The 20,167-nt window shown below is 38.6% G+C and overlaps 1 protein-coding gene across 27 annotated transcripts in view; it reads left to right on the plus strand.

Annotated features, from left to right (window-relative positions):
- PRLR (prolactin receptor) overlaps positions 1–20,167 on the plus strand; it is a 168,270-nt gene that overhangs the window by 62,560 nt on the left and 85,543 nt on the right. For 19 of the 27 annotated variants that reach the window (XM_083818530.1, XM_083818533.1, XM_083818553.1 and 16 more), the window contains 2 exons: positions 9,866–9,964; positions 10,546–10,639. The exons of 6 other annotated variants lie outside the window; for them this stretch is intronic. The gene's annotated coding sequence lies outside the window, so the exon portion shown is untranslated. Of the gene's footprint in view, positions 1–9,404; positions 9,424–9,865; positions 9,965–10,545; positions 10,640–20,167 lie in introns of those variants that run through there. 2 more of the 27 variants (XM_083818556.1, XM_083818543.1) reach the window with 2 other exon arrangements.

Consider the following 20,167-nt stretch of genomic DNA (forward strand, 5'->3'; position numbering starts at 1 on the left):
TTTTAGATTTTACGTGTTAGAGGAGCAGTACCTCAGATGGGTGCTTAAATTTGGCAGAGCAGGGGAATACAGCAGTAATTTGATTTGATTTGTTGACTTTATTTTCTTTGCAGTACATTTCCTGTAATTTTGTGATGGTAGATGTAAGAAAAAATTGTAAGTAGAGAAAATTAGCATTATTTATTTTATTTGCTTCTGAGAGAGATTCATAAATAATCTTGCAAGGCTTTGTATTTTATGTGATTTTGCACAGAATTTTTAAGTATCTTCAAATATGTAGTTCTACTGAGAAAGCTATTTAATTGTTATGCACAAAGAGGGAATCATGTACATTCAACAAAAAATCTTTAGATTAAAGAAAAGAATAAAATATAAAAAAACAGCTTACGTCCCTCCAAATAGGCAGTCTTACTGGGATTTTTAAAGCTTAAGTACCAAGAAACAAACATAATTCATATTGCACTTGGAAGCACTTGTCAGAGTGCTTCCAGTGTACATTATATTGTTTATTCACCATGAATTTTATTTTTCATTTTGCCTTCCATTGAAGTTTTTCTGATTAGTGTGTTGTGTCACGTAAATGGCTTGAGCAAGTTATATGAAATAAATCTTATCAGTCTCCAGAATCTGTGTCTTCAGGTTGTATTGTTGTAAAGTTCAGTGTCTTAATTCCTTCTTTTCAGTCTGTGGTTTATAATAAGTTGTCACAGCCATTTTCATTGCTAGTTTTCTGCTGTCACTGCCTCTTCAGCTCTTCATATTAATATTCAGAGAAAAGCTGAAAATTTAAGTAGGGTTACCCTCCTAATAAAATATTTTTCCAAATTTGAACTACTACAGTAGAACAGCATCAGTTAAGAACAAGAACTGGGCATGATAACTATTTGTTTCTTCATAACAAACTACCACATACAAAAATTGATTGAGTCTTTGCAATAAAAGTTAATAGTTAACAAGGAAAGAGACGATTATCATCATTATTGACAAGTTGTTTTTTCTTGCAACTATACCCATCACTCATACAATACAAAGAAAAAAATAAAAGACAAAATTAAAATCAAAACACAATAGACAAGTAGGGGGATTGGACCAGATAACCTCCAGAGGTTCCTTCCAACCTCAACCATTCTATGATTCTTAAGTAATGATTAAATATTAATGACTATCAGTATAAAACTGATTGGATAGAATGCTTTTAGTACGCTGATATTCTTTATGAGATTGCTTCTGACTATAAAGTATGATTCTGATCAAAAGGTGAATCCGTGCCCCCACATGATCCTAAACAAAAAATTATTTTGGTTTAAAATAATTATGTGGAAAATTGGATAGCCTTGAGAGGAGGGAACTATTTCCAAACTTCCTTCTTGGGATCTAGCTACTTTTTTTCACTAGATTCTGAAAGATCGGGTAGTTCACATGACAGACACCTCTTCCTTCAGACTCACTACCTGGAAGAGGTTTGAGAGTGTCCATGAATGGGAGGAAAAGATGCATTATACCTTCATTTGTTGTCATTTATTGATTTAAACTCTGTTAGAAGAACAAGTGATACTGGGTCAGATGAAACGTCCTCCTAGTTCTCTCTCTTCTCCAACCATGACCAATAATGGGTACTTGGGAAAGAGAATAAGCGTAAGGAAACATATGTTTCTTCTTTGTAAAGTAGCATATTATTCATTCAACCTAAGGCAAAAATAATAGCAGTTTATTTGTAAAGATAAAGAATGCTCAAAAGGCAACGAAATACCACTCATCTGTATTCTTCTGTACAGTAATTATCCAGATAGTAAGTAAGATAGCAGTATGATTCTTAATGTTCATATAACACTTTGAATTGCAAAATATATTTTGGAAGTGAATATTATTTTGTATTTTTAAATTGATATAATACGTTTATTGGATACAACACTTAAGGGAGAGTTTTCTAATATAAAAATATATCTCATAATATGATACATAACTAGACTTCTGAAACTCCTAATACAAAAAGGGAAAAGATTTTTCAAGTCTTCTTGGATAGCACAACTGTCAGGCCCTGAAGCAGAGACCTGAGATCATTCTGGAGCAAGGAACACAAATACACTTCAGAAAAGATTCTTGAATAGCCATTCTTCTGTAGTCAGGACAGAATTTAAAAATCACTCAGGAGGCATTGCTCTTGGCCATAGGTCCTACACTGATGGCCATCAGTAGCATGGCATTGACAAGTATATTAGGCCAAATTCATAACCCAACAGATTACGGAGTAATCTCATCATCATAGCTCTGCTTCCTACATATTACATACTTTATTGGTTTCACACATTTTTCCTCATCTGCTTCAACAGTTTGTGATTGATTTAGGGAGCAAAGACTCTGACTCAAACAGAGTTCTAATACTTCTGCATTTGAAGACAGAGGCTAAAAATTAAGAACAGAAGGAGGGTAGTAGAGCTTTTCAGCTAGTGTTATTAAGAGAATCACATAAATTAGAAATTAAGTATCCTTTGTGTTTGTTGTCTTGTAAAAGGCTGTATCTGTCCCAGAATACAGGATGCGGCCATTTTGTAAAATATTTTAAGAGACTGAATGAATTTAGGAGAAATCATAAATAATGAGACACATCCTTTCAAAGCCTGTTTTTTATTAATGCCTCTTTTCCTGTTCAGCTTTTCAGACAAAAGGAGATTCTGTTGGACATCCTGTGTTAATTAAATGTATAGTTTTGTGAAAATGCATGCTGGTTTAAAAAATATAAGTAGATTTTTTGTAGCAGTAAAAATATCAAACAAGAAATGACTCCATGTATGACAGCATAACTCCAGTTATAGATCAAAGAGATGAAATGAGTTAGACCCTAAAGGGGTGGGCTTATCTGGAACTTACTACCCTACAGAAAGACCATGTAATTGTGTTAAGTGCTACTTTGTGTTCATAGCATCATAGTTAATCATTTAGATCTTTTGGTGTTAAACCAGTACTTGAACATGTGCATCTCACATCAACCAAGCTGTTGTACTACAGAAATATTTTTGTTTATAGTTGAAACCAAAGAATATCAGTCAGGATGAATTTCATCTTTATTTCGTGAATGTTCTCATGAAAAGAAAACATATTTGTAGACAATAGAGATTACTGTTTTTCCCTTTCTCTGCAGGATTAAATTAGAATAGAATAGTGCAGTTGGAAAGGAACTTCAAAGATAGAACCATAGAATATTCCATGCTGGAAGGGACCCACAAAAATCATTGAGTCCATATCCTGGCTCCACACAGGACGACCCAAAAATCAAACCATGTGTCTGAGAGCGTTGTCCAAACCCTTGAACTCCAGCAGCTTGGTGCCGTGACCACTGCCCTGGGGAGCCTGTCCCAGTGCCCAACCACCCTCTGGGTTCAGAACCCTTTCCTAACACCCAACCTGACTTGTGACAGTCCAGGTGGAGCAGCAGGTCTCTGTGATAGCAGGTCTCTGAGCAGCAGGTCTCAATCATAGAATGAGATAGTGAAGGCATCCATGAGAGAGCTAAGGGTTCATTACAAGTCCACAATTAAAAGAGACAGCAAAATTTGAAGAATGCATTTAGGAAGTAGTAAAGTGATCAAGAATAGCTTAATGAAGTAGGAAACTGCCACATTATACAGTGATCCCATCAGAGAAAAAAATAAGTATTTTATCTGTATCAATAGGTAATCTCATCTGAATGTGCCAGCCATGTATAGCTGAATAGGAATTTAGAGGGGTTTATAGAGCAAGTGATAAATGGCTGAATTAGATAATGCTACAGTCAATATTTGGTCTGTATTTAAAATATGTTATAGTATTTAATATGTATACTCAACATCATGAGAGAGGACTGATTCTTAAGTAACAGCTGTCAGTGATGCTAGGCATATTCTTACATTTATATAAATACCAAAGGTGTGCTTACCATTTCAAAACAAAGAAAAAAACATATAGAAACAACTTCTTTAAAACAAGAACTGGCTAATTCATTTGTTTATGGATTTATTCAGGCCTTATAAGATTTTTTGCTTTCCTCAGCACAATTAGAGCTAGTTAAGCCTTCTCATTGTACCTAACTCAGTAGGAGCACAGTTTCCTCTATTACACAAACTGTGGTGGTTTCACACTGATGGGCAGCTGAGCTCCACCACACTGCTCTTTCATTCCCCCTCCTCAAATGAACACGGTGAGAGACTATGATGAAAAAAGGCTCAAGGGTTGAGGTCAGTCACCAATTACAGTCATGGGTAAAACAGACTCAGCATAGGAAGATTAATGTAATTTATTGCCTATTAGTAACAGACTAGAGCAGTGAGAAACTAAAAGCAAACTAAAAGTATCATTCCTCTATCCACCCTCTTCTACCTTCTCCCCCCAAGCAGCACAGGGGAACAGGGAATGGGGGCTGCAGTTGGTCCCTGATGCTTTGTCTCCACCGCTCCTTCACGGTCACTCTCTGCCCCTGCTCCACGTGGGGTCCCTCAGCCAGCAGCTCTTCAAGACCTGCTCCCACACGGCTCCGTACCACGGGGTCCATCCCCCAGGAGCAAACTGCTCCAGCACGGGTCCCCCACGGGCGGCAGCTCCCCCCAGACCCCTGCTCCTGCGTGGGCTCCTCTCCACGGGCTGCAGCTCCGGCCCGGGGCCTGCTCCTGCAGGGGCTCTCCGTGGGCCGCAGCCTCCTCCAGGCCACATCCACCTGCTCCACCGGGGGCTCCTCCACGGGCTGCAGCGTGGAGATCTGCTCCGTGTGGGACCCGTGGGCTGCAGGGGGACAGCCTGCTGCACCAGGGGCCTCTCCACAGGCCGCAGGGGAACTGCTGCTGCGTGCCTGGAGCACCTCCTGCCCTAATTCTGCACTGACCATTGGGGCTACAGGGCTGGTTCTCACTCCCCTCTCTCCCAGCTGCTATAGCACAGCAGGTGGTTTTTTTGTTTTTGTTTTTGTTTTTTCCTTTCTTCAGTCTGCTCTCCCAGAGGCCCAACCAGCGTCACTCACTGCTCGGCTCTGGCCAGCGGCAGGTCCCTTTTGGAGCCAGCTGGAGCTGGCTCTTAACTGATCTGGGGCAGCTGCTGGGTTCTGTTCAGAGGCCAGCCATGCAGCCCCCTTCCCCACCACCACCCCCCCCCCCAAAAAAAAAAAAAAAAAAGCCATGTAAACCTAATACACCAATGTAGATAAGGAGTCGCACTGGCTGAAGGCATGAGCAAGTGTGGTAGACTGAATACTTTGTTAGTAGTTAAAGGACAACTTCCATACAAGATTAGAAGTGACCTCACTTCTGGCAAAAGTCCTGCCTGTCACAGTCACATGACAAATTTACCCCAGGAATATGTTGTGCTCTTAGGACCAGGAAGTCCTCCCTCTCTTGGCCCACCTGAGCTATCACTTTGCTACAGTCAGGCAGAGCCCCTGCCATCCCAGGGCTCCACGTGCCTGCCTGGCACCTGAAGCCATGTCTGCCTCCCAGTGTGGCCCATGCACATGAAGGTCATGCTGAGTGAGAGCCTGTTGTTTGAGCATCTGTTACATGTTGACATAAAGATCATCAGCATGTCTGAGGGTAACAAGGACTGGCAATTTTTATGGCTAATGACAATCTCACGTATCGCAAGTAGCGTGTCATCTTTTCACATGAAAGACATTATTATGGCGCTAAGGATATCAGGAAAGTATATGGGACAAGAAACTTCTGTGAGCTTTGTCAGACACTGTAGAACCACAGGTGCTGCAGAATCAGAGCACGTTCTTTACTTCATGGCAGTAAGTCCTAGTGCTGGCTCTGGCCACTGTGTGGGTGTGCAGATAAGTAGAAGAATAAGGAGCCCTAGCTGCAGACAGCAGCTAGCAGTGACAGCAGCACAAGGCCCTGGCAATTAAAGTAATTGTGGTTTTGTTTGAGAGCAGCAAAGGATATGCAGAAAAGACTCACAAATGTAAAGGCTGAAAATGTGGTATGTATTGTGAGCAATCTTGAAGCACCAGCACCAGTGCTTTTTATCCATAACCAAAAATCCAGAAACATGGACGAGTGGTATTTTTGATGACATGGGGCATGTGCAGAATGCCCTTGACTTGCTGGCCTTGGAGCAAATGAGAAGGCATGGCAGCCTATCATAGGCCATTGTGAGATAGCATGGGATACATCTCTGCCAAAATGATAGTCACTGTGGGCTAAGGACATCCTGGTTCATCATTGCTATACTACTGTTGGAAGCTCATGTGTGACTAGAAAAGGGGAAGGACTTCTGAGGTGTGTGGATCATGTGAGAATGGTACTTGCCATGTCTTTGTGTGAAAATTGCCCTGTAAGTACATTTTTTCTGTCTCTAAAGGGACACATCAGAGGGTTTTGGCTACTGCTTCTTCAGAGGAAATTGTGGTAAGGAAAGAAGGCAGCAGCAAAAGAAAATATAATTCTCTCTGAAGTTCTCAGAATTCTTATTCCTATTTTATTTCTTTTATTCTTTCCTCTACATTTAAAAACCAGAGGCTTGTGCTGTTTGGAGGGAGGCGGGGACGGAGAGAGGAAGGGCAGGGACAAACAGTCGTAACCCCTATAAAAGCTGTTGCTCTCTGCGGAAGGCTTGAGGTTTTTTGTAGATAAGGACTGTGGGAAAGGGAAAGACAGGTTGCTGCGTCCTTTTATATGCTGTTTCAATTGTACTGTCTGCAACGCTCCTTTTAGCATTTTTCTCACGTTTAAAGTCCCTTCCTGAAACCTTGTCACTTATCTTTGATTGTTTCTTCCATCTTGTATCTTATTTCCCACCTTCCTCCCAACCTTGTGTGCTTACTGTTCTGACACCTTTTTGCTCATTTTTGCAATGAAATTGTGTTCTGCCTAAATGTTTGAGAGACTGATACAGCTGTGGTGAAGAATAACTTCACTAAGGTTGGTGCAGTTATAGTGGTACAAAAGTCATTATATTGAAAATAAAGTTAGGCCCTTACTCTCCTAGTTTTCTAAGCCTTCCTTTCCGGAAATGATTCACTGACGTGTCTGTAAGGACTGCTGTCTGGAATTTAACAGCTTATTTTAACAGTTTCCAAACCTACTAACTTTTCTAAGAAAATTAATCTCTGGAAATGAAATTATTATGCTTCTAGACCAGCCACAGAATAATCTTTCTCCACTGACTATAGAGGCAGCTTAAGATCCTGACCTAAACCAGATTTCTAAAGTGGATACACCCGTTACATGACATGGGATGAGTCAAGTCCATAATCCCTTTCAGAGACCTGCCAAGTTCTATTCTAGAACAGCTATGCTTTTTTTACCCTGTTGGAAGTCTTCTCCAATTTTTCATACTCTGGTGGCTAGTATCCTTTTGGTTAACTGCCTGATATTATTTGTGTCTAGTTTCTATCTGTTCTTTATGCTCCAGCATTTCTCTTTAGCTTAAGCAGCTATTGGACTGGTCCAGTGTTTACTCTTTTTTGTATTGCTAGACATACACTATCTTCATAGGGACATGTAAGTGCCTGTTCCATTTTCCACCTCAACCTTTACTTTGCCAGGTCAAATCATATTAGTCACTTTTTAACAGATGGGCCTTAGAGCCTTTACCTCATCTTGGTTACCTTATTTTTCACCTGGCCTAATTTGAAAGAATCTTTCTTGAGCATGGCTTACCTGTGTTGTGAGATCTTGCCACTACCTTAAAATAATCTCCTTAATCCAGTGCTCCTTGGATCACAGTTGTCTTTTCTTGGCAGTATTCCACCAGAAGCTGTGTGTGCCTGTACAGACTTGCCTGACTGGCTTGAGTGCTGCTACTAGTACAGCCACAGGCATACAGTGCTCATTAAAAGCTGAACAAATAGCTCAAATTCTGGGGAAATATTTAAGAACCGTCTCACACTATACTGCCTGCTGCCACAGTAACTAAGGTTGCATTACATCAGCTAGCTATAAACTAGATAGCACAGGTATAAATGTCAAAAGTTATCCTTGTTACAGATCTCAATGTTAGTTCTTAACTCACATCTTTCATCTTGTCTTTCACTAGATCATTAACAATTTAGTTTCTGTTCCATCTTCTTCCCTTCATCCACATTCTAGGGGTATAAAGCCTACTTTCACTATGAAAAAAATGCATATGCAGACTTTAATATTACTACAGTCCTCTTATGGAAATTAGGATAGTGATGAGGTGGAACAGTACTTCCTTGATTCACCTTCATTTTGAAAATCTCTTCCCTAGGCCAGATCTTATCTCTCTCTCCCCCACCCCACCCACCTACCCCCTTCCCCCTGGTTTGCCCTCCCTGTTTTCAGCAGCAGCAAGCAGATACGGACATAAAGCAAACAGCCACAGCCTGCTACATCTTTTCTGGCTGGTGAAATACCTGTTAGGTCTGTTCTTTTTCACATTTCTGAGGTGATAGCATCCTTTCAAACACATTACCAATTTTCCAAGAGCAGTTTCATCCCTTTCTACACAGTCACTGGTGGAATTTGCTTACAGCTAGCTGAACGCACTGATATTTTAGGGCATAGTTTTATGATACCATCGACTGAGTCTTTACTGCCAGCTATGCATTCCATTCCCCTATCGCTAGCATTTGTTGGACCTCAGAGTGCGGCTGTTCAGATATTTACAATAGGAAGGGGAAAAAAAAAAAAGGAATCGTCTTCTACCATTTTAGCTCCCTAAGCCCTCCTAACTGGGTCTCAAACGGGTAACACAACACACATGATGGATGGAAGGGAGCAAGCGAGTGGAGATACAGAGTGAAACTGTTCCTCTTGGCAGCAACTGGCAGTTAGCTTAGTCCAACCACACTGAAAAAACACACCTGAAGGTTTATAATCTGTGTGAATAGATCACAAGGTATGTGTTCCTTACTCGAAAATGCGTGCCTGTCTTGCCAAGAAACTGTTCATATGGTTGCTGCTTGTTTGTAATATTCTGCAGAATGTCCATTTGGTCACAAGATACGAACAATTATGACCTTGACTAGAAAGACTTGACTGTAATAACAACTAAACAACCACACCACAGAAATCTCACTTCATTATGAAAAAGAATGTTCTTGCTCAGTCTTCTTCCTTAAAAAAAAATCACTACATATGCATGTATTTTATTTTCACTTCACTGGCATGAATACAGAGAAGATAAAAATGTGAGTCAATGAAAGCATTAATAAGAACATGTAAAAATGCTTTCAGTTAAATAGAGGTGGATGACTAGTGAATAATTTAGTATGTTAGTAAAATTCAAAACCCCCTTGCATAATCTGAAATTCCTTTCAAATCACAAGAAAAAGCTAACAAAATTACCAAAAAAAGATTTTCTTCTGTTTAGTCAGCTTTTTGTTGTACAGTCACCTACTTTCATTCTGTTGTAAAAAGAATTTGTTTTTCTGCAATTCTAGACTATAAAACATGGACTACTGGTGCACAAAGGTTATTATGGATGTGGTTTATGGTAAGGGGCATTAGTTTTCCCTTTTAAAAAAAAAAAACAAAAAACACCTTAGGCAACAAGCATTTAAAAGAGGCCACAGCAACCTGTAGCATATGTAGCCGATGCTTAAAAATATCCTTTTTCTGCTGATGCATTCCTATGCTTCAGAGTACACCTCTCACCTTTAAAGCTGTCACACTCCAAACATTGCTTGTACTGAAGAGAATCACTGTTTTGCCTCAAGCAAGGAACATAAGTGTTGCAAAACTGACTCCTCCTCTAATGGGGAGAGCATGTACAAGTACACAGAGTTGTATTTCTCCTGGAGCTGCCAGGCTGAATATTTTGCAGTCAGAGCTGTAAACCTTACAGGCTTTTTCTTTATCTTTTTACTTTGAGGTGTTTTGTTTGTTTTTTTCACTCTTTCTTTCTGGATTTCTTTTCTTTTTTTCTTTTCTTTTAGTATTTGTGAAACTCTTTGAAATGCTGGATTTTCACGTCCTTGTTCAGGAAGTATTCGTGAATTGACATGGGTCAACATACTTCTCGTTACGAGGCAAAAGTAAGTACTGCAGTTAAACCTGTTCCTGCCGTATGTTTATCTGACTATAAAGCGTTCAGTGTCATTGTATAAAGGACAGAGTAGATTAGTTCTATTAGCAGAACTGAAAAACTTTAAAAAAGTAAAATCAGTTAAAATTAACATGTTATGCTAAATATTGTATAGTTTACATTCTGTAAAAAGACCACTTTTAGTTGACAGTCAGCGGTCGCTCTTTTAAAATACTGAAAGAAGCCAGATGCAGAGATGCCACTTCTCGTACACAGCTTTTTAAAATGACATTTCAGAATTGCATTTATTTTTGGAAAATATTTCTAATGCAGTTGGTAGTACTGATCTCATGTTACTATCCCTTTATATTATGTATGTTCACTAAGTACTCCTTATTTATGTAATTCGTTAATGAAAATTTGCTGGTTGAAGAAATAAGCCTCCCGGAGCTCCCGTAACTGCTGTCGGTCGTATCTTCCAGTATCTACTGTTTCCTAGCTATTATTTTATTCTTCCTGCATCACTCTCTTCTGTGTTCATATATATATGCTCACTAGTTACCAGATGTTTTTCTATGTTATTATCTTCAGATTTCTTTGCTGTTGGCATAGACTGGAAGTCGAAGGTAGAAGGAAACAGATATCAGAGAGAAGGGGAAGAAAAGAAAAGCTGCTAACTGAGCTGGTGAGAATTAAAGAAAACAGTGTGATTTGATTCTGAAATCATCTTTTTAGCCATTTTTCTCTGCATCTTATTGAAACACTGCATTGTCGTCATCAGTAATATTTTCACTATTCCAACAGCACCTGAGAATTCATTAATGGTCTGGGAAGGGGAGGGGAAATGAATATACACAGTTTCATTTGCTATTAGTTCCCTCTAGAGAGCGCAGCAGCCTGCAAGACAGAGTATAGATTGTTTCCGTATAGCCAGCATAAGCTGCAGAATGTTATTCTGCAGCTATCAGTCTTTTCTTCTTTTGAGAGAGGGTTTGCTATTACTGAGCTGAAATAGGCACTCGTTTCCCCAAGGCAGGTGGGTGTATTGCCCGTGGAGTGAACAGGTTTAAGCAACAAGTAATGCTTGAGTATCTGTATAATGAATGCAGCCATTTGCTATATACACGTTCAGTGGCACCAAGTATCTACAGAAAGTCTTTGGCATGAGAGCACATCGGCCTTCTTTGATGAAGTACAGCCTAGTGAAAGAGTCTGGCACAAAGAATAATGTCTGCCCTCATCTGGCATGCAGCTTGCAATCTTTAAGGAAAACATAATGTAGACAAATGCAGATAGTATAAAGGCAATGAGGAGCAAAAGCTGATAGGTAATCCTAGTATTTTTTGTGTTGTTAAAATTGGACTGGAAATCTTTCAGACTAAATTTTCCCATGAAAGATGCGATGCTTTGACAGGGCAGCATTATCCAATGGACTGAGCTTAGAAGGATAGTTCAGGTTTCTGAATTTTCATCTTTAAATCTGAGAAGGGCTTTATATGTTTTTAAGCTATTTCCATCAGATTGTCATCTTTTTTGTTGCCCAGCTAAAGATCCCTTTTAAATTTGTTCAGCTTTCATGGCTCTGGATGAATTAACACCCGTTGCAAATGGAGCTCCATTGTCAGAAACAGCCCTCGTAAACAAAGCTGGCTTTTGAAACCTCTGGCCCTCATTTAGAGCTTGTGGAAGTTTCACTTTTGCACATTCCTTACTGTAGTGCAGCAAATAGATTTCAGCCATTTCCCTCAGCTCCATCAGGATTTCAGTCCAAACTTTTACTCTCCCAGGCATGTATTCCTCATCAGAATTAGACACAGGTTAATTAGAGACTCATAAAACTACAAAAACACTTTGTTCCTATTACCTCTTGGTTTTGTCTTGTTTGAATCTAATATTCAGGTACTAGCAGACACTTAAATTTACAGACTTTAATGGTGTTTGTGTACCTGCATGTACATACATATGTATCAATACACTTATCCTTCAGGCAGGATTTTGTTTGGGTTTTCGACCGAATTCCTAATACCCTTCTTCTAATACCGTTCTTGCAAAGATCAACTCCGCCAAGAAAATCTTAATCTTCTGTGGCTTCAGCATCAGTGCCACTTCTGGTTCTCATTTATTCTTTCAGTACAATTGCCCTTAGAAAGGCTGTATGACTTCAGAAGGTAGAATCAAAGCACAACTCAGCCCTCAGCCTGTACCAGAACCTGTTGGTTGGACTGATTAATTGGGCTAATAGAGTGCTCTGATTACATCATTCACAGAGACTTTCTTGTTTACCTTTTCCTGATTACACTTTCTGGGGAGATGCCTTCATTCCCCAGTTAGGTCTCCATTCTTGCATAGCTTTGACTGCTATCACATTTACCCTCATTCCGGCTGATCTTAATCCTTTTGAAGAACCAGCTCATGGTACTGCAATATTTTATATTGATTAGTCAGCTCTGGCTGTACCTATTCTGCAGTCCTCCCCCACCCCAAGTTATAATGTGGTGCAATTTAATAAACCATTATGAAATCAAGGATTCGGATTTTTCCATGAAGTAAATAATGACAGAAGGAAGGTATCTCACTTTCTCGGCCTTCCGCCTTGCTATCTTTTTTATTGCCCAGCTCTATTGAAGAGGTAATGACTTAGCTCTGATAGAATAGTATCTCACAGTTCTGGTAGATACTGGTTGGTAATGGCTCTATTTCACTTGACCTTTAATCCCTATAAAAATTTACTTGTTAAGAAACTTTCATATGAAGTTGACTTTTTTTTTTTACAACCAGTTTTTAGCCCTACAACTTGCCTTTAAGTAACTCTGTTGGTAAGAACATTTTTTGCAGACAATATAATTGGACTTTGATTTTTCAGTTCATTGGCAGTTCTGAAAACTATTTTTAAAGACAGTGTAATTGAAATTAGCAGGTTTTCTTAATTGTGTTTTGGCAAATTGGAAAGACAAAACAAGGCTGAACTAAGTATTCAGCTAATGCTGTCTAATCTGAAAGAAAACCATTTCATTTTAAAGATTTCTTTAGAAATAAAATTGAGTTATGAAAGTGTCCTATGTATGTAAAATGTAAAAGTTTTTTTCATAAAAAGCTGTGATTAGTGATTTGAGTATTTCAGAATATTGTTTACATTTTCTTTCTCTTTTGAAACAACTTCTTAAAACTGACACAGTGTACTTTGCTGTTTCAGATGACTCTAGCCTGTGTGGCTGGATAATAGTTCCAGCCAAAAATTTTGCTCAATGTAAATTAAACCTCTCCTTTTCCTTTTCTACAACTATCCATCATTTTTGTTATGGTCTGGACTAGTACAAACTTTCTTCTGAGAATCATGACCGTTTCAAATTGTTGCTTGTCTGTTATAAGGGAGTAAAAAGGAATATTTTCGAATCACAGAAGTAAAAGGACTTTATGAGACTTGCAGCTATTGCATCCTCCATCAAAATGGTTCTCCCACTTGTCAAGTGTGAATATTGATAAATACCAAAATGATCTAGTCATCTCATCTTACTTGGAACATTGCACCTTACTTACCTTTTCTTTAGGAATTACAAACTTGCTGTCTTCTGAAATTCAGTGTAATTGCATGGCAGTTCTCTGCAGCTGATCAACAAAAGTTTTCATAAGGAATGACAGTTTAATTCTTAGTGTATTACAGGTAATTTCATATTCACAGAAGAAATACACATGTGGTAGAATTCTGCACTAATAGTGATGTTTTTTATACAAACTACATTTTTTTGGAATTTTTTCTTGCAATAAAAAAAGTTTCATATTTTGATTTACAGGATAGCCAGTGACCTTGCAAAAGTTTTGTTTAAAATGTATTTCAAAATATACTAGCTATGTAGGATGTTTGGACTGAAGGTTGGGTGAAATTTGGATTGAAATTCTTAAAATGAGAAATCAGGAAGCACTGAACCATGATGAAATTTGTATCAGTTTCTGACTGCATGACTAAGGTTGTAATCTCGTTGTAACTACAATGATTCATCTGCAAAATGTATCTGGAGGTTAAATCTGGGCAAGCATACAGTAAGCTTACTTTTACTTAAACGCAGATACCCCTTTTGCCATCAAATACTTAACTCAAAATTTATTTATTGTAAGAGCACACCTTAGGATATACATTAAAATGATTAGAAAGGGGAGAAAAGAGAGGCAGTTGAGAGGCAAAACAATCAATTCTGTCTCAAATTATAATATTCATGAACACAGCTTACTCTTACGGAATAGTTCCACTTGAGATCTGCTGTAGTTCAAGCCTTGAAAATCCTCTTCAAGATTGCAAATTCATTTGCATTTATAGTATTATTTTCCTGAAATTTAAAGTCATGTTTTTATATGAGCTTATTTATTTGACAAACTATGCAACGCATAACAGAGAGCATATTTGTACTTAGTTTGGGGCAATAATTAATTACCTATTAATTAATTATATCCTAATATACTTGTCCTACAGAAGCAAAAACATATTTCCCTATAGAAATAAAATTTATATAATCACACTATCTTTTTACACTTTTTTTTTTATTTGCTATCTAATTGCAAATGACTCTGACAGTAAGGGTAAGATTTCAAATGATGCTTTCCTTCAAATTATATAGAAGTAAGTGTAAAAGAGAAAGAACAGTTGGAGCATTTGCATTAGCTTGATTCTGTCAGATGATTTCAGCAATTCAGCGTGGCAGTCTACGTATCACAACCACATTATTTGGTGGAAGGCAATTATAATATATATGTCTGTCTTTATTACGCATGTATATAAACCTCATTTTTAAATTAAATATTCCAACTAGCTAGGAGATACAAATCCACAGCAAATCAGACTCAGCAGTTCTGATAATTATGGAGTTTCCAAGCAAGACCATCAGACAGACAAAAAGACTGAGAAGTCTGTACAGTGCAGTGTTCAAAAGAGTTCCAGACTCTTGACTCTGAGTGCTTTATTATGTGTATTTTTTTCCATATTTCATTGAGAATTGTCAAATTGACAGATAAGAAAAAATATTTTAAATAATTAACTCAAAGATACAAGTGTAAATCTCAAAGCACCTATTCATTTCCGTAGTCCAGGCCTCTTGTCTTACATCATAGGCATTATGAGGGACTGAATATTCCAGAAGTATTTGCAACACATAAGCATTACAGAAGCGTATTCAGAAGCTTATTGAATACATGCAGTCACATACGCACATGTGATAGCTCTGGTGCATTTGGATGAGCTCTGCTACATGCTCTGTGGGGCAGTTTGAACCTGGATTTAGCATAGGAACCATTATTCCCCTACCTGCCAAGTGCAGCTGTGGCTCTGCCTGGTGACCTTTCCTGTACTGTATATACCTGCGTACCTTGCAACAGTAAGCTGATAAAATGGACCAAAAAAGAAGTAAAGGATTATTTTACATTTCTAAGGGAACACTCTAATTTGTCTGTTGAAGACCCAAGGACACTCAGCTTTATTTTCATTGTTTTCTCTTCCTGCCTCTCTCCAGCTTGTTGAATTAAAAATGTGAAAGAATGAAAGTGTAAAATTGATGTTAAAAATACAGTTTTCTGAAAGATCTCTACTGTTCAGGATTGTATTTGGGGAAGTCATGCCAGCTTTGTATATAATTTAGATCATCACTATGATCCCCCTAGCTTCACAGTTAGTGATCTCTGAAAATATCTGAGTACATTTGTTATGTCTGATATCATTTGTTTTCTTTGCCTTGAGGAATTTTCTGATTTCCTGATTTTCTTCCCCCTGACAACCTGAGGTAGCCAGTTGTTTAGCAAAGCAAATCTCTTAGTGTGTTCATTGTTCCCCTGGGGTAAAGTCGTTCCATATTAATAGTATTTTTAATTCGTTGCATTTCCACTTCCAGTGAACACGTGATACATAACAATCACTGTGAACGAGTGTGTACCGGTTCATAAAAACAGTCAATAAACTTTGCACTGATAATTTCAGAAAACCTTCAGGCCTCTAACTGGGGAAGAACAAATAGGAACAATCACAATATAAAGCCAGAAGTTTTATAATTTAGGACAGAATGATCTGTTTGATGAGTAACATATGCTAGATGCTTCCATGTGGTGTCACACTTCTTCCTTGAAGAAAATAAGAGATGGTCTTTGGAAAAGCAAACACGATTTGTAGCCAGATCTCTTACATCTGCTCCGAGCTTGATCCAAAAAAATGGATCACTGCAGTCGCTACTTCTTGACCCTGAAACATTAGCTGGGAAATCATGAGTTCAAGAAAGCCGATCCAAAGAAAGTAGGCTTTTTCTTTAGAAGATGTTTTATTTATCATGTGATGCAAAGAGAAATTAAAGAACACTGCACTTACATTATGGTAGGGCAAAGCCACATGCTCTGGTAATATGAAAGGTAGGTAAGTGAAGATTGTGTGAATACAAAGTTAAAATAGAAAAGATATTTTTAAAATAGAAAAAGAAAAGGTACACAATTCAAGTGAAGAGTAAAGATTAGTTTTTGAAACATCAGTAGAGAAATTACCTATTGCGATGGAAGTTTTAACTAAACTGCAAGGTTTAACTGAACAACTAAACTGCCAGGTTCAATGTCAAGGTCTGGGCATCTGAAGATAGGATCCTTATGTGGCCCCTTTATTGTTTTAAACAGTAACATAAAGCATCTTAGTCTATCTAAGGTGATTGGGTATGATAGTACTGTGTCTTAATATAAGGAAGATAGAAAGTGTTGGCTTCTTCCACTCAAGATACTTCTTTCAGTCTTCTCTCTAGGAAAAGCCCAGCCTCATGTGTCTTCTGTCATCACTATACCATAACCATCATATGTCTGCTTAGCCCAAGTGATGCTAAATTAACCCAAACTGTGTGTAGTAATTACTAATATATGTTAAAATATTAATAAGTAAATCCTCTCTCTAGTGATTATTATATACTGTTTCATAGATTATTTTATTTCAAATATATCTTTATTCCTTGTTTGAGTGGTAGCAACAGGGCTCTCTAATGTGGTTCAGAAAGATGGAGGAGACGGTGAAGAAAGGCTGCCATCAAGAGAAATTATCAGTTAAAGAACAACTTTCATACAAGATGATGCAGCTGTGATTCCCCTTAACTTCTGCAGGAAGTCCTGCCCCTTAAAGCTGATGACCACTGTCCCCAGAAACCTCTCCTCTTTTTCCACGAGCCTCTTTTCCAGTTGTGTGATCCATTTAGCCCAGAAGTGTGTCACATATCTTATGACCAAGAAGTCCTCCCTTTGTCCGTGAGATGATGCCATTTTGTCATGACCATATCACATGTGCCGTGGCATGTGATCTCAGAGCTCCCTGTAACATCTGAAACCCGTTTTCTTTATCCGAGAAGTATGTCAAAGGTCTTCATTCATATGCATATGCACATATGTATATTGTATACGTATACATATACATATACATACATACACACATGCCTGCAGTTACAGAAATACAGTAAAGTTAACAACACATGGAAGACAGTGAGAAAGCACTTTATAAGTAACAGGTATTTGTGGCATATTCTGGACACCCTAACAGCATAAGCATATCTTAATAGTGATGAACATATTACAAAATGTGCCTGGACTGCATGTCTAAAAGGCAAAATGGGTTCTTAAATAGCTAAGGTCTTTCAAACAATTTTTGCTGCCTTGCAAATTACAACCCAAGCAGGGAATAGATTTTTTTTTTTTTTGAACCAGCCTTAAGACAAGCTGTTAAAGTAGTGTAATTTTCACCATTCTGTTGCTAGTAATGGGGTAGAAGCCTCTTGCAGATTGCTTTAACAGGGTATTAAAAACCAGGATGTGGGGATGTTTTACAGCATGCAATCCGTTTTGCTCATTTGGCGTATTACTGTAGTTTATAAACAGCTTCCAGTCTAAGCTACTGATGTGAAACCTCCAAGCTCTGCAAGATTTGGAAAACAAAGTCTAGGAATAAGTTTAAAATTACAGAAAATATGTCTCCAATCAGAAAGGAAGACTGTGTGAGGCTATCTATAACAAAGGATAGTTTTGACGATGGTTATGAGCAGATGTTCATCATAGTAGTTGAAACTGTGAGAAAGGGGCAGATACCCATGTACTGCTTAGTAGAATATCATCACCAAGCTATCAAGGCTATGTTTTTCTCCAAAGAACTTCAAAAACTGAATCCTGATGAGGACAGGATCTGCAAAATTGAAAACTTCCTAGCAGTAAAAAGGAAAGGAAGAAAGAAACAGCTGTTTGTGGTGTGGCTAGCCCTAGAAGTTTAACAGCTGGATGAAAGCCTCTCAAGTCCATGACGTTTAGTAGTTGGAGCCATAGTGGGAGAAAAAGAAGGATGGCAGACTGGCAGACTGTGTTTTTTACATCGTGCTCCCCAGCAATGCCTGCACAAGGATTTTCCCACAAAACAACAGTTTGAACATTACCAAACAGGTGTCAAAGTTCACAGGAGCTGTCAGGCAAGCGATAGGTGGGGCTTGCAGAAATACAATGCCTAAACAGCTGGAATAATATTCACAGTGCTGGAAATAGCACTGCCGGGTAAGACATGGCAATATTCTTTGGGGTGAGTCCATTACCCATCCATATCCATACTGCTGGAGGGTATGAACATTTATTGTTCCAACAACAGAGCTTTAACTGTTGACCAGCCATAGGTTTGGTACACAGTCCTGCAATCAGGAAAACAGAGATTTATCAGATGAAAATTCTTACACTTTTTGTACAGCTGGAGAGTTAGCAGATTTTTCTGGAAGCTTCTGGAATTGCCAGTGACAATTTCTCTTTTCAGCTGGCATCACTGGAAGGTTTATCTCAATCTACCTCTACACAAAACTTGTCGAGCACCAGGTGTTTACAGATTTACTGGTCCCATTATCAGCCTGTGTTCTGGCAAATGGTAATAGCAGTTAAATCATTGCAGCAACAAAGTACAACCTGCACTATATTCCAGTGAATCAACATCGTATCAATACAGACAGCATTGAACCAAATACGAATGGAAACAAACATACCTTACTTCACATTAGGCAAGGAGATGGTGAAGTTGCATCTGCCACCCTGGAAGGTTCTGGTATTTTAACAGCACACACCATTATGTAGAGAAGAGTGAGTAGTAAAGGGAATAGTAGAAGAAATAAGAGGACACATGCTTTTATCTGAATTATTACAGAGCCCAGATTGGCAATGGTATCCCTGATTTTCAGGGCATCACTGTGAAGTAAAAGCCTCTTTTCAAAAGCTGTATCATTTTCCCAGAAGAGATTGGAAATTATTAAGTCACATGTTAAAAGTGCTCTGAAAACATGGCCAAAGATATGACCAGATGCATCTTCCAGGCTGTTGTGGCCAAGTTGCAAACATTGGCAAAGCAGGAGGTCTCTGGGCTTGTTTATATTCAGAGACAGCTTTTAAAAAGAGACACGTCACAGCTCTGAAGTGAAGGCCTTCCTCAAACCCTTAAATGGGAAAGGATGGGTAGAGCCAGGCTGCATTCCATCCACAGCAAGAAGTAAAAGAATAACAAACCCCACTGAACAATGGGATAGAAACAAGAAATCCAGAGAAAGACGGTCCATTCTACCACTAGAAACGGTGATATATTTTAGTGGGGCTGACTTTTGTTCACAGCTGCTCAGAAGAGTGTACCAAATCCAAACCAGATTTGTTTGAAGTGGCAGACAAGCATCAAGAAGAGCTTGTCCATTGAGATGCCATTACTTTCAGCTATGGCAGAGTTTGCCCCCTGGATATTTTTCACAACTGGGAATGGGGAGGACTCTGTAGCTCTGAACAACAGTGCTGTATCTTTGCAGCAAAACTGGGAAAGAAAAGAGTGGGTTTGATGAATTACCTGCTGGCACCTATTTTCAGCCATTTGGGTGTTACAGTAGAAGACATCCTCATTCTGAGTTTGTAAGGCACAGTCTGCTATGTAGGGAGTAGATGACGTGGAATTTCACTTTGAGCTTTCATTTTCTGTCCTCACGAGAGGCATGGTTACTGCTGCATCAGGTTCAGAAGAGCCATTCATATTTAAAAGATCTTTTGATAGATGTAACCCTCTGCCCTTGTCATAATTTGCATAATTTGCTTTTGTTTCAGAAATTCAAGCCCAACCATCATTTATCTAAATGATGTCTTTTGGAAAAAACCCTTTGCAAATTTTTCTTGGTGTCCCTACACACATTCCTTTAAAGCTGAATTTTTCTTCTGGCTTTCC

This window comes from Anser anser (assembly GCF_964211835.1).
Source record: "Anser anser genome assembly, chromosome: Z".
NCBI classification, from domain to species: Eukaryota; Metazoa; Chordata; class Aves; order Anseriformes; family Anatidae; genus Anser; species Anser anser.